Genomic DNA, 15,536 nt, shown 5'->3' with positions numbered 1-15,536 from the left:
AATCTGTTTTATTGTTTCTGGGTAGAAACCTATCTGGGGATAGGTGTTAATATTTATACTTTGTACCCTAGGAATTATTTTATTAATTTAAGTTGCATGATCCAAAATATCCTGTGACAGTAAGGAAGTTTCTGTCAAAATGTTTGTTTACTATTCATTTAAAAAGCCGTAAATTCTACTAAACTGGTGTTACTTTTGATGTCATTAATATAAATAGACTTAGTTAGGTGCACTAAGAGACAGAGTAGGTTTTACTTGTGGATCTTCTCTGCCTTTTGTACCTGGGTTAAGTACGAGATCAAGGCAATTAGCGTAAAGCATTTATCTGAGTTAATTAATACATAGCTCAAAACTTTTACAATCCAACAACATAATGTACGACCATTCAGATAGATAGATAGATAGATAGATAGATAGATAGATAGATAGATAGATAGACAGATAGATCCTCCATTTCAATCAGCTAACACATTCTCTCCACAAAATAAGCTCTAAATTCAAAAGTCAGAGTACACTCTCATTATAAAACTTAAATAGGTGAATTTCTTACCTCTTCAATTTTTTTTCTTTTTAGTTCTCTAAGGTTCAGTATCTGAAGCCTCTCCAGTATCAGTTAAAATTTTAAATTGATTTCTCTTTCTCCTAAGAACTCTTTGAAGCCACTCACTCTAAAACAGCCAAATGACAGAATAAATACTGTCCACTCCTGAGCAGAAGTACTTGACTTTATCAGAAATAGATAACTATAACCAATAAGAAAAAGTCTCACTCTCCCTGGTAGTGAGGTCTGAATAATCCGCAGAGTCCTTTCCGGGCCCTGCTCTTGGTTCTACCTAAAACGGAAACTTTCTCAAATATGTCACTCCACCTGTCACTCTTTCTTCCTTTAACAGGGATGACCTAACACCCATCTGCTGTATGCCAGAAATGCCATGTTATTCTTCCATTGCCTGCATTCCTTTGGAGAAAAAAAAATGTCTTTTCTTAAAATTCTGTTTGTGATTATCTAAGCTCGGTTGAAATAAAAGACATCAATTTGACAGAAGGGTCAACCTGTATATGGAAGATTTTTCCTGTATTAAATATATTATTGTGTTATTCCCTTTGTAAAATAGCTCAGATAATTGTGTTTTAAATAGAAAGATATACAGATAATAAATACTCAGTACTAATTAATACAATCTAACCAGAATAATGTTTTGATATTGTTCTGTTTTGTTTTAGCTACTACAAACTTGTCCCTCTACATCGCACTCCCCACCCCCCCCCCCCCCACACACACACATACACTGTGAGGCATTGGTTCATGTGATTATGGAGGCTGAGAAGCCCTAACATCAGCAGTTGGCAAGCTGGAGACCCAGGACAGCTAAGGGTGTAGTTTCACTCTGAGTCCAAAGACTTGAGAACCAGGAGAACCCATGATACATGCTCTGGTCTGAAAGCTGGAAGGCTTGAGAAACCAGAAGAGCCAGTGTTTCAGGTATAGTCTGAAGGCAGGAAAAGATTGATGTACCAGCTCAGCAGTCGGAGAGGAAAAGTTCCTCTTTGTTCTATTCTTGGGAGGATTAGCCCTTTTTTGTTGTGTTTTGTTTTTCTGTCCAGCCATCAACAAATTGCGTGAGGGTCACCTACATTAGGGAGAGCAATCTGCTTTACTCAGTCTACCAATTCGAATGTTAATCTCATCCAAAAACACCCTCATAGACACACCCAGAGTAATGTTTCACAAATATCTTAGCACCTTGTATCCCAGTCAAGCTGACACATGAAATGAATCATTGTACCATATCTCATCTGACCTGAATGAATAATCCAGTGGAAAATAAGGACCTCACTTTTTTTTTCCTGATGTGAAGAAAGTTTTATTTGTTATTGTTGCTTTTGTTTTTTGGTAGTTTCAAGTTTTTGTGTAAATTCCAGTTAGTTAACATATAGTGTAAGATTGGTTTCTGGAGTAGAATTTAGTGATCTATCATTTACATGTAACACAAGTGCTCATCCCAAGTGCCCTCCTTAAGGCCCATCATCCATTTAGCCCATTCCCCTGCCCACCTCCACTCCATTAGCCCTCAGTTTATTCTCTGTGGTTAAGAGTGTTTTATGGTTTGCATCTCTCTCTCTTTTTACCTCCTATGTTCATCTATTTTGTTTTTTAAATTCCACATATGAGTGAAATCAAATGGTATTTTTCTTTCTCTGACTGACTTATTTTGCTTAGCATAATACTCTCTAGCTCCATCCACATTATTGCAAATGGCAAGACTTCATTCTTTTTTATGGCTGAGTAATATTCCATTGTATATCTATACCACATCTTTATGCATTCATTAGTTGATAGACATGTGGGCTCTTTCCATAATTTGGCTACTATTGATAATGCTTCTATAAACATTGGTGTGCATGTGCCCCTTCAAATAAGTATTTTTGTATCCTGTGGGTAAATACCTAGTAGTATAATTATTGGGTTGTAGGGTAGTTCTATTATTTACTTTTTGAGGAACCTCCATATTGTTTTCCAGAGGAGCTGCACCAGTTTGCATTCCCACAAACAGTGTAAGAGGGTTTCCCTTTCTCCATATCCTGGCCAACATGTTATTTCCTGGGTTGTTAATTTTAACAATTCTCACAAGTGTGAGGTGATATGTCATTGGAGTTTTGATGCAATAGCACTTGTAAGACAGGGTCAAAGAGAGCTTCACTGTAATATAAAGGGCAGGAGCTGGGCAGGGTGGAGGCGGGGGAGATGGTGGGGTGGAGGGGCGGGGAACAAAAAAGAAGCACAAAGCTCAGATCCTGGTTACAGAATGCAGCTGCTTAGACTCACCTTAACTTCACAGGGTGCGCATGATTAAAAACAACTACACCCACAAAACAATCTAGATGCAAATTACAGTCACTCTCTGACCAATCTGAGGTTTCAAATATGTACTGCAAGGCGGATCTCCTTTGAGAAGGATGACCCAGTATTTAAAGATATCCTTGTTTGGCACCATGAGTGAAAAAAGCATCAATGTTATCACTGTAGTTAATTTATCCACCCAAGCCCCAACACACAATGGTGAAGCTTTCTCCACATTAGTGTTTATGTACCAAGAATGCTGACATAGCTAACAGTATGAAGCATGGAGAAGGGCTGGGGAGAGCGGAGAGAGGCTCTCTGTGAGCTAGTCTGCTAGTATGGAAGCTGTTTTCCTGCACTGGCTCACCCTGCAGGGCTTGAGAGCTACCTACAAAGCCATTCACTTAAAGTAGATGCACTGCTAAAGTGACTTTCCTTTCAAATCTACAGATTTCTTACTGTTAGAAACTTTTTATTAAGTACAATATTCACATTAAAAAGTGCACACCTAGTAAATATAAATATGAATTTTTCACCACCTGCGCACATCCCTACAAGTCCATTCAGATCAAGAAATAGAACATTACCACCCTGCACAACTCCTTATGCTTCCCAGTCACTAACCGCCCCCTGACAAGGGGTAACCATTATTCTGACTTCTAAACAGATAGGTTAGTTTTACCAATTTTTGTATTTAACTTAAATAGAAAATATGCTAAATAATTAAAAATGTTTAAAAACTTTTTTAAATATTTATTTTTGAGAGAGTCAGAGACAGAGCGCAAGCAGAGGAGGGGCAGAAAGAAGGAAACACAGAATCTGAAGCAGGCTCCAGGCTCTGAGCTATCAGCACAGAGCCCAAAGGAGGGCTCAAACTCACAAATGGTGAGATTATGACCTGAGCCGAAGCCAGACACTTAACTCACTGAACCACCCAGGTGCCCCTAAAAATGTTTTTAATAGTGTATTAAGAAATGAAATACTGTATTTTGAACCTGCACCCTATCACAGTCCTTCAACAAGCTTCTCAGCCCAGATTATTTTCCTTGCTCTTACATAGTGTTCTCTTCCTGCAGACTCAACACAGCATCCTAACTCTGGTGTTTCTTTCCTTTGTCACTTGCCTATTGCAGTTCCTGTTTCCTAAAGGGCCAACTGGATCTCCCCAGTTGGTGAAAGTATCCCACTAACATTAAAATTGATCTTTGTCCTGATTTGACTTTAAGTCTACTGATAATATTTCTTAGTTGGCTTAGTTGTAAGTCCAGACAACCCTTTCCCCTCACTCATTTTATCCAACCTGAGGGACATGAGCCTGAATGAAATGTAAGGAGTCTTGTTCATCTGAGACTGAACATGAATCACTCCTTCCACACCTGATTAGGGTATATGGGATATATTTAGTAGTTATTAATAATGATAATTAAAATCACCGTGAGTTGTTAATGGCACATTGATGTGATAAAATAGCAAATGATGATAATTTAGGGTGATATTTATCCAATCCATCCTCCTCAGAAAGACTTGCCTATAACGCCAAAGTTCTTAAAAGCATAAGGTATGTTAGCCAAGACCAAGGGCAAGTAGTAGTAGTTTACAATCCTTCATTAAGAGGTGATGTGCTGAAATGAAAAAAAAAATTACCATGAGCTACAGACCTTCATGCCTGTCAAACAAAGAAAGTACTATTTATCTAGATGAGGTAGTTCCAGAAATGATAGAAAAGATTCATAAAAGACCTATATTTGCTCTCTGGGAGCAAATAAAGTATAAGAAAAGCTGACTTTCACTTTTCTTCCTATTAGAGTTACGCCTTGCTAAGTGTCTCCAATCTAACCTTCCAGGAATAAATGGATCAAAATGTGTATATGTGTGTGCCTGAACAATCGTTTATTATTAAAATGTTGAAAATCTAATTTTTGTGTTTCACTGGTGACTAATAGCAAGACTTGTCTGGGAACTTCTATTGTAAAAGAGGCTCTCATTCATTCCAGAAGATTGTAGGAAACTGGGACTTGTAGGGAAGAAAAAAAAGATTCAAAATACAGAAAATTAAAAAAAAACTTTCCTGTCAGGTATCACTCAGACATGGTATCTTTGAGAAAGCAAAAGGAGACTATGCTTGGATTCATGATGGGAAACTTCTCCATAATTTTCACCATCTAAACTTATGGAACTGCTACTTTCATTTGATTTTTGTAGATTAGTTGTGCATACCAACTATTTGGCAATTATCCTACTGTGTCTTAAGTTTTTAGTTATCATTTCATGTGCACACATCTTGCCTCTCAAATTTTATTTCTCCACATCTATTTTCATTATATCTTCCCATACATCTGGCACAGAGAGCAGAGTTGAGTATTTGGTGAATTGACTAGATCATTTTAATTCTATAGAAACATGTTTACTGATTTTTAATCTGATCCAGATAAAGTCAACTGAAACCTAGAAAACATATTTTCAAACAGAAGGTTGTGAAAACACTTCTGTTGTGAGGACTTCTCTACAGTATTAATTTAGTAATGTCAGTCCTCTGCTCGTTCAAAAATTTCAAAACTATTTTGCCTGCTGCCTGTTGGCTAACTAAATTAGGTAAAAAACATGGAAGCCACAGCCTAGGTTTTACTTGAGTTTAAATGTAAATTAAAACTGAAGATGGTGCTTAAGAACTAGAGAAAAAAATCACCATTCAGAACAGTGAGATTTAACAAGTTTGGGGCTGACAGATCCATGTAGTTGTACTCAGGAGATAGTGCCTGATTCTCTCTGGGCCGCTGATTGGATGAAAAGTGGCCACTGTTATACTTAGGAAAGAATGTGTGAATCTTGATGTACCAGATAGTAAGATCCTTTCCATGAGCCATTTTCCAGGAGTTCTTCAAAATACGATTTTTTTGTTAAATATTTATATATTATTTGTATTAAATATGTCAAAGCAGAAAGGAGAGGCAAAGTTATCTAGGCCAGCTCCTACTATAAAATACTAGTCATGAAGACTCTTTGTATATCTTCTACATTGTTTTAAAACCTGCATATAAGCAATTTTTAGAATTCCAATGTACATTTAGACACATTTCCAATATGCTAACATTTGGTTTAGTTCATTTAAAGATTTTTTTTCAGGGCACATTAAATTGTTAAACCTATCATAAAATTAGCCAGAATATGTAAGAAATATTTTCTCCTATTCTATAGATTATCTTTTCACTGTCATGAAGATGTCTTTTGAAACACATTATTTTTTGTTTGTTTTTGTTTGTTTGTTTTAACTGATGGAGTCTAACTTATCTAGTTTTCCTTTTATCACTTGTGTTTTGGTACTGTATAAAAGAAACCATAAAGCTTTACTCCAATATTTTCTTTTCTAAGAGTCTTATTTTAGTTCTTATACTTAGATATATAATCTATTTGGAGTTCATTTTTTATATGGTTTGAGGTAGGGCTCCAACTTTATTCTTTCACATGTATATAGCTATTGTCCCAGAACCACTTTACCAAAAAATCTGTCCTTTATTTCTTTTTTTTTTAATTTTTTTTCAATGTTTATTTATTTTTGGGACAGAGAGAGACAGAGCATGAACGGGGGAGGGGCAGAGAGAGAGAGGGACGCAGAATTGGAAACAGGCTCCAGGCTCTGAGCCATCAGCCCAGAGCCTGACGCGGGGCTCGAACTCACGGACCGCGAGATTGTGACCTGGCTGAAGTCAGACGCTTAACCGCCTGTGCCACCCAGGCGCCCCTGTCCTTTATTTCTAATGAATACTCTCGACACTTTTATCAAAACCCAGTTACCCAAAAATAAAAGAGCTTATTTTGGAGTTCTGTTATATGCCATTGATCTATATGTTATGCCAGTTCCATATTGTTTTGGTTACTGTAGCTTTATCAGAAGTTATGAATCAGAAAGTGTGAGCCTTCCAACTTTATCTTCTTTCAAGGTTATAAATGGCTATTCTGAATCCCTTGCATTTCTTTTTTTTTTCTAAGAAATTTTATTTTATTTTATTTTATTTTTTTAATATATGAAATTTATTGTCAAATTGGTTTCCATACAACACCCAGTGTTCATCCCAAAAGGTGCCCTCCTCAATACCCATCACCCACCCTCCCCTTCCTCCCACCCCCCATCAACCCTCAGTTTGTTCTCAGTTTTTAACAGTCTCTTATGCTTTGGCTCTCTCCCACTCTAACTTATTTTTTTTTCCTTCCCCTCCCCCATGGGTTTCTGTTAAGTTTTTCAGGATCCACATAAGAGTGAAACCATATGGTATCTGTCTTTCTCTGTATGGCTTATTTCACTTAGCATCACACTCTCCAGTTCCATCCACGTTGCTACAAAAGGCCAGATTTCATTTTTTCTCATTGCCACGTAGTATTCCATTGTGTATATAAACCACAATTTCTTTATCCATTCATCAGTTGATGGACATTTAGGCTCTTTCCATAATTTGGCTATTGTTGAGAGTGCTGCTATAAACATTGGGGTACAAGTGGCCCTATGCATCAGTACTCCTGTATCCCTTGGATAAATTCCTAGCAGTGCTATTGCTGGGTCATAGGGTAGGTCTATTTTTAATTTTCTGAGGAACCTCCACACTGCTTTCCAGAGCGGCTGCACCAATTTGCATTCCCACCAACAGTACAAGAGGGTTCCCGTTTCTCCACATCCTCTCCAGCACCTATAGTCTCCTGATTTGTTCATTTTGGCCACTCTGACTGGCGTGAGGTGATATCTGAGTGTGGTTTTGATTTGTATTTCCCTGATAAAGAGAGACATTGAGCATCTTTTCATGTGCCTGTTGGCCATCCGGATGTCTTCTTTAGAGAAGTGTCTATTCATGTTTTCTGCCCATTTCTTCACTGGGTTATTTGTTTTTCGGGTGTGGAGTTTGGTGAGCTCTTTATAGATTTTGAATACTAGCCCTTTGTCCGATATGTCATTTGCAAATATCTTTTCCCATTCTGTTGGTTGCCTTTTAGTTTTGTTGGTTGTTTCCTTTGCTGTGCAGAAGCTTTTTATCTTCATAAGGTCCCAGTAATTCACTTTCATAGCAATCTCTTACTCGACACATCCTCCGAGGCAAGGGAATCCCTTGCATTTCTATATGCATTTTAGGATAAAAGCTTAAGAATACATGAACAAAAAAATAGCCATGATTTTGATAAGCAGTAGCATCAGATTTTTAGATTAACTTGGGGAGTATGTTATCTTAATAACTTTAAGTCTTCCGTTTCATGAACATTTGTGTCTTTCTCTTTATTTAGACCTTTAATTTCTTTCAACATATTTTGCAATTTTCAGTGGATAAACCTTAAATTTTTTGGTTAATTCTATTTCTTACTATTTATTATTTTTTAATACTATGGGATATTCCTCTTAATTTTTTAAAATTATTAATTGCTAGTGTAAAGAACCACACTGATTTTTACAAATTGATCTTGTATGTTGCAACTTTACTGATATCCTGTATTGTTCTACTATTTTTTTTTATTCCTTAGACTAGTTAGGATTTTCTATATAGAAGGTAACATCTGCAAATTAACATAGTTTTACTTCTCTCTTTCCACTGTGGATGCCTTCTATTCTTTTCTATTCTATTCTGTTCTATTCCATTTTGCCTATTGTTCTGGCCAGGATTTCCACTACAGTGTTAAGGACAAGTGTGAGAAAAAGCATTCTTATTTTGTTCTGATCTTAGGGGAAAGTAATTTATTCTTTCACTGTTAGCATGATGTTAGCTATAGGTTTTCATCGATACCCTTAATCAGATTCAGGAAGTCCCCCTTTGATTTCTAGTTCGTTTAATCTTTTGATATAAAAGTATATTGGATTTTATCAATTTTTTCCTGTGTCTATTGGAATAATCAAGTAGTTTTTGTCCTTCATTCTATTAATATCATATGCTGTGTTGAATTAAACCAATCTTGCATTTTAGGGTCAAATCCCATTTGGTTATAATATACAATAATTATTATATGTCCCTGGATTTGGGTTGTTAAGATTTTGTTGAGAATGTTTACATTCATATTGATAAGGGATATTGATCTGTAGTTTTTATTTCTTGTGATTTCTATGTCTGATTTTGGTATCAAGGTTAATACTGGCCTCAGAATGAAATGGTGAATGTTTCCACTCTTCCACTTTTTGGAACAGTTTGAAAGGGACTGGCATTAAGTCTTCTTTGAATGTTTGGTAAAATTCACTATTTGAGCCTATATGTTCTTTGTGAGAAGTTCAGAGATTACTAATTCAACTTATTTACTAATTATATCTCTTAACTGATTACAGGTACTTTTAGATTCTCTCTTACTTCATGGGGTCATTTTTGTAGCTTGCGTCTTTCTAATAATTTATCGCTTTCTCTCCTTCCACTTCTAATATCAGCACCCATAAGTCGGTGTGCTTAATGATGTCCTATAGGTCTCTCAGAGTCTGTTCAGTTTACTCTACCTTTTTTTTCTTTCTGTTATTCAGGCTTAACACTCCCAACTGACCTAATTTCAAGTTGCTGATTCTTTTTTCTGTCAAGTCAAATATATTGTTGAGACTTCTAGTGATTTTTTTCATTTCAGTTATTACATTTTGAACTCTAGGAATTCCATTTGGAATTCCATCCATTCCATTTTATAATTTCTGTATCTTTATCGATATTCTCTATTCAATGAGAAATGTTTCTCATACCTTAGTTTGTTAGATATGGTTTCCTTTGATCATATGTGTAGTAGATGATTTGAAGCCTTTTTCTAGTAAAATCAGTACCTGGACTTCCTCGAGGACAGTTTCTATTAATTTTTTTCCCACCTATAAACAGTATTTAACCTCATTCTTTGATCATCCATAGTTTGTTGCTAAAGTTTGGACATTTTCAATACTATCATGAGGAAACTCTGGAAATCAAATTGCTGCCTTCCTACTTGTCGTTACTGTTTATTGTTTTTGTTGCTGCTGTTTCTATTTAATAGCTTTTCTGAAATAGTTCTTTCACATCTTTCTTCTCTGTTGTGTGTGCCCTTTGAAAACTCTGCTCAGTTGGCTTAGAGGTCTGCTAATGATTGGACAGAAATTTTAATTGTTTTGAATCAATATGCTGTCCACTCTTGACTAAGGGGTTCCATGTGTATCCTAGGGCATTTCTTTAGTGTCCCAGCAGTTTGTAACTCTGTATGTGGCTTTTCTTCCACTTGCACAGGGTCTCAAGGCCAGTTGATGGCAAGAAATTAGGGCCTTCTTAGGAATTCCCTGGGCAGGTGCATAGTCCTATAGATGGATCTTCTCTTCTATATCCCCAGGATTGTGTTAGAGCTTTTCAAAGCTCCCTAAGGATAACTAATTCCCAAGATCTTCCTTTTAAGTTTTTGGCCAGGCTTGGGTTTTTCACAATGGGTATTTCTGCCTAGGACGGCTGCAATGTTAAACAATTGCTGTTGGTTACTTCCAACAACTTAATGGTAGGGCTTTTCCCGTTGAGCTAACTCTGAATTAGGTCAAATAACAACAGCCCTGCAAATAAGGTTTTTTTCCAGGGAGCTATCAGACAAGTCAAATAGCGGCAAATCTCTGGAGATGAAACTTCTGGAAGAACCCCTAATCCAGTCCTCTCTTTCCAGCAGCTGCTTGGCTACTGCTTTTAACAGATATTATGGTTGCAAGGATGCTGATTTTCAAAACATGCATGGATCTGAAGAAAGGGGAGTGGAAACACAGCAAGTTAAATTACAACAAATTTCATATATCTTAATGAGATACAGACATCTTTCTAGAATAAATCCTCTTTGGAGTACTGAAAATCTTAGGCCACTTTCCAGAGTTCTGAAAAAGATTATTTTGACATTTTTTGGGTCATTGTGTCACTTTTATGGAGGAGTAGAGTTTCATAGATTCCATCTTTCCAGAAGTCTCCTCAGTGACTAACTTTTAACTAACTAAACAGGGCAGCAGTTGTGCTGCATGCTTTCTCAAGCAGGTCACAGAAGGATCTGCCTGATGCTCTCTTGGATGCCATCCTTTGGAACCAAGAAACAATGTTGTGAGAAAGCCCAGAACCCATAGAGAGATCAAGTATAGAAAATCTGGCCAATGGCTTTAAGTGACACTCCAGCTGGCAGCCAGCAGCAGCTACAATTATGTGTGTGAAAAGCCTTCAAGTTGTTTTCAGCCACCATATCACTACATTTGCGTGAAAAACCCCAAGCAAAGACCTCTTATGAGCCTAGTCAAGTCTCAGAAACTTTAGTCATAATGATAATAGTAAAGAATTATTGTTTTATGCCACTGAATTTGAAGTTACATAGTTACAGATTATCAGAACAGAGTTGGATACTAGGAGTAAGGCTATGAAACCAAACTTTAAGTATGTATCACTGGCTTTGAGACCTGGTGGCAGAAAATGCTGGTAGGTATTGAAACTGTTGGTAGAATAATCCTAAAGGGACTTGACAAGGCTTTTGATGGGTACCTAACAAAAAGTGAGAAAAATTGCTATTGGAATTGCAATGGAAGAGTCCGTTGTTATGTCCTGGCAGAAAGTTCAGCAACACTGTTGCCTGTGGTAACACAGAAAATGTACTTAATGAACTGGACATCTAGCTAAAATAGATTTCCAGGCAAAGTGTTGAATGTGCCACTTGGCTTCTTCTATTTGAGAATAATAAATTAATTAAGAAGGAAAGAGATTATTTGATGAACAAATGGTTAGATATAAAGGAGCTGAAATTCACCGGTTTTGAAATAAAACTGTTTCTCATTCCAAGAATCTCCAGATGGCAAACGATTTTCAAATTCAGAAATAGCTTCCTGGCAAAGATCAAATCCAGGACACTGCCAGGAAAACATAATCTATAGGCAAAGCCAAGATAGTGTGACTGTGAAATCCTTTGTTAAGATCTAAGAAAGACTTAAATTGGTGCCTGAGACTCAACCAAAGGACAAAATGCCCTCTACGGATTTTGAGGGTTTCCTTGCAGATCCCCTCAAACAATAGGGCCTCTAAGAATCTTAAGACTATTGTCCTTTACAGCCTTTCAGGTAGTCCAAGGTAGAATAGGGTTTATCTCAAAGAGATTTGTGAATGGGGTTTTCACCAATGACATGAACACCAATACAATTCACAGAACCTACAAAGTATTTAAGGCAATTGTATCACTGGAAACACTACCGTATTGGACTAAAGGAGACAGAAATGGTACAAAATGAAAATAGGCCTTTAGATACCTTAACTTCAGTGGACATGAAGCATATTTACAATAATACGCAGCTGCAAGCACGAGAGTCTTTTGGTGGGAAATGAAACAATATTCTAAAAGCTGTTAATATTAAGACCCCATGGAGTGCAACCAAGACATGTAGAAAATTTTTATCAAGAAGTAGGGCTGAGCCATAATCTAGGAACTGGAAACATGTGTTTGAATTCTTTTCAGCAGAATTCTATTTTCTGTGGACCACTGGTCTCCAATTTTCATCCTTTATGAATGCCAACGTCTTCAGTAGTTGTGTTATGCCTGCTCCAACATTGTATTTTGGATATTTGGGGGACAGATTAGTTCTCTCTTAGTTCATGAATCTTCATATGGAGAGGAATAAAGTTATCTACACTTGGACATGACTGAGATTTAAAAAGCCTGGACCTCAGGGGTGCCTGTGCCACACAGTTGGTTAAGCATCTGACTCCTGATTTTGGCTCAGGTCATGACCTCATGGTGTGTGAGATCAAGCCCACATGGGGCTTTGTGCTAACAGTGAACAGCCTGCTTGGCTTCTCTCTCTCCTTCTCTCTCTTTACCCCTTCCCCACTCATTCTCTCTGTCTGTCTCTCTCTTTCTCTCTCTCTCTGTCTCAAAATAAATAAGTAAACATTAAAAAAAAAACAACCCATGGACCTCAAATCTGAACCTAATGCCACCATAGATGCATATTTAGGGGGCTATAGTAAGGTAAATTTTGTTACAGGAGAATATGAATTATTTGTGGCCAGAAGGAAGATTATGGTGGATCGAAGGTATGTCTATCAAATTTTAACACTCTTTCTTTCACAAAAAGGAGTCTAAGTCCTCCTCCCTTGAAAGTGGGGTGTCATTAGTGACTTAATTCTGATGAAAAGCATGCAACGAAATTGTTATATAATTTCTGAGACTAGGTGATAGATTTTTTCCACCTAGATTTCTCCCTTAGGATGTGTGCTGTAGGAACCCAGTCATCACACAGTGACGAAGTCCAGGCCACATGGGCAGGCATATGTCATTGTCTGGCTGGGAGCAGCAGTTGAAATCCCACCTAGCAGCATTAATTATCAAACATGGAAGTGATGTAGACTTCAAGATGACTCTAGTCACAGTAACCATCTGACTGCAATGTCATGAACAGACGTCAAAAAAGAACTTGGGGTGCCTGGGTGGCTTAGTCAGTTAAGCTTCTGACTCTTGTTTTTGGCTTAGGTCATAATTTCACAGTTCATAGGTTCAAGCCCTGCATCAGGCTCTGTGCTGAAGTGCAGAGCCTGCTTGGGATCATCTGTCTCCCTCCCTCTATCCTCCCTGTGTGTTCTCTCTCTCTCTCTCTCTCTCTCTCTCTCTCTCTCTCTCTCTCTCTCTCTCTCAAAAATAAATAAAAATAAACATTAAAAAAGAAAGATGGAGTTCCTGGGTGGCTCAGTCAGTTAGGCTTCTGACTTTGGCTTAGGTCACGTTCTCACAGTTCATAGGTTCAAGCCCTGCATCGGGCTCTGTACTGACAGCTTAGAGCCTGGACAAACTTGATAAAACTAGTCAACACTCAGAACTGTGACAGACAAATAAATGACTTTGTAAATTTAACATCACTAAATTTGGGGTGGTCTGGATGCATTAACAGATACCCAGAACTCTTTTAACATTACTTTTGCTATGGAACCTTTTCACAACACATATCCTCTCTCACTTTCTCCATACATTAATGTAGTGTATGTGCATGTGTGTTTATGTCTATACAGATACATACATATACACTTATGTACTTATTTATTTTAATCTTACAAAAGTTTAAATTTTTTTATGAAGTAACAAGTTTTCCTTTACAGGTTCTATCTTTGTGTCTTGCTTTTAACAAGTCTGTATCATTTCAAGACTGTAAATAAAGTTATGTGTCCTCTCTTCTAGTATTTTATTTTATCCTAATGTTTAAATCATTGATCCATCTGGAATTTATTTTGTTAAAAGACATTTGGTAAGGATCCAGATTTTTAAGAATGGCAAGGCAACATGTACTGAATAGTTTTATTCCTGCCAGTAATAAGAATGTAAGCCACGAATTTAGAGGCACCTGTATAATCCCATGCACTAAAATATTCTTCCCAATTCTTTATTGCTTCAAATTGTATTATTATTACTCAATTATTTTCCTATAAGGTTTTGCTTTTGGAAACCTGTGAGAGAAAAATGTAGGTTGGAAGCTATAATCTACATGTTAGTGTGAATAAAGGATGTGAGCATAGTTATGGTATAAATATTGTTAAAAAATTTTGAAGCCTTGGGACTGTAAAAAGTAAATGGGAGAGGGAAACCACTTGGGGAGTAAAAGTGAAAACAAGTATTAAGAAACAGAAAGTGGGGGGTGCCTGGGTGGCTCGGTTAAGCATCAGGCTCTTGATTTCAGGTCACATCTCAAGGTTTGTGGGTTTAAGCCCCATGCTGGGCTCTGTGCTGGTGGCACGGAGTCTGCTTGGGATTCTCTCTGTCTCTCTGTGCCCCTCCCCTGCTCATGGGAGCATATGCTTCCTTTCTCTCTCTGTTCCTCTCTCATAATAAATAAATAAATTTAAAAAACACATTAAAAATTAATAAAACTTAAAAATGTTTTTAAAGAAATAAAGTAGTATCACCTGCTCAGAAATGAAAAGGCTTCTAATAAAATTAATGAAGCTTCAGATTCACAGACATTCACTTATACAGGCGGCATGCAAGTCCCAATGACAGGGCCTAGCAATGAGTTCACACATTGTTTTTATACAATTTGCAGTCTCTTTTGCATTTCTACTTCCCATCTTTCACACTTTCCCTGAGGTCACACTTTCCCTAAGGTTAACTTGTTGATTCTTTTGATGAATCAAGTGATGTATGGGAAAATATTTTTAAAGATTAAAGAGATAGATGTCATCCTTGAGCATAGCCTTTCTCTTAGTTTATATATACAGGATGTGTTGTGGTATCATGGTGAACTTCCACACGGTGATCTTGAAAACTTACTAAGTTTTCTAGAAATAACTTGGTAACACCATTTAATTACGTTAAAATGACTTATTCAAATGAATTTTTTAAGACACTAGCTTTTTTTTTATTAAAATGCACGCAAAATAATTTACTTCATTCCATAAAGGATATAGGTAGCTTTCAAGTAAGATGGTGAGGAAAGTAACGTATGCTCTGCTCCTGAACACCTTTAAATTATCCTTAGAACTATTTTAAAATAAGAGTTTATGCCATTTCAAGGAGAAATAAAAAAACAAGCATCTTTTAGAGTTAGTCAGAATTTTACAAACCCCCTTACTGTCCTGTAAATAATTAAAAATTCTTATTTCTTTGAAATTAATACTTACCCAAAATTGGCAGGTCATGGGTTTATTTAACTTATTTTAATTCATGTTGCTTCAGGCATCATACATTTTTTTTTAAATGCTGGTCACTGGCACTATTTGTGGCTAATTCACATTTTGCTGCTTGAGTG

The sequence above is a fragment of the Prionailurus viverrinus genome, chromosome B3 (assembly GCF_022837055.1).
Source record: "Prionailurus viverrinus isolate Anna chromosome B3, UM_Priviv_1.0, whole genome shotgun sequence".
NCBI classification, from domain to species: Eukaryota; Metazoa; Chordata; class Mammalia; order Carnivora; family Felidae; genus Prionailurus; species Prionailurus viverrinus.
This window is presented reverse-complemented; position numbering follows the sequence as displayed.